We start from the raw sequence: 613 nt of genomic DNA on the forward strand, positions 1-613 counted from the left end.
CAGAGCATGCGACCGTCGCCTATGTATACAACTTGCGTTGCACGGGAGCTCAAAACGCACTAGACCACAGTGGGCTTTGAGAAGCCTGTGCAGCGAGAGCCGCTGCTGCTCCGTGTCGACTGGCTTGGATCTAGCGTTGCATTCATGGGACTTGTCAAGGATGAGGCTGTTGCGAGGAGGAGATTCGTTCCAGGCGGTGGGGATTACCCTGAGGTGTGGGTGGTGAAGTTCCAGAAATTATGACTCTGAAGGTCTGGAGAAAACGTACACATATCTTACTGTTGCCAGTGATGTCTATTGTGTGAATGCTACGGGGTGTGTGGCGCTGCTTGCGTTGGAATCGGGTGTTGAAGTCGTGCAAGTCAACAGCCGCTGGTAACGAGAGGAAGGAAGATCTTGCTGCGGACACCATGCGATGATAATGTAATGATAACAATGCTGGACACGTTGGATTGGCGCAGCCGCCTGACTGTCCGTGCACACAGGCGTCTAGATGATTCTCTGCCACCGTACAGTTATATGCTCGATCATTGCAACTTGACACCGCGCAGGTGCGACACTGTCATTTTCGCGATACGTTGCCTTGGTGTCATTTTGGTTGTGATGCATTTCA

Source organism: Suillus subaureus (assembly GCF_016647635.1).
Source record: "Suillus subaureus strain MN1 chromosome Unknown BJ212scaffold_368, whole genome shotgun sequence".
Lineage (NCBI taxonomy): Eukaryota > Fungi > Basidiomycota > Agaricomycetes > Boletales > Suillaceae > Suillus > Suillus subaureus.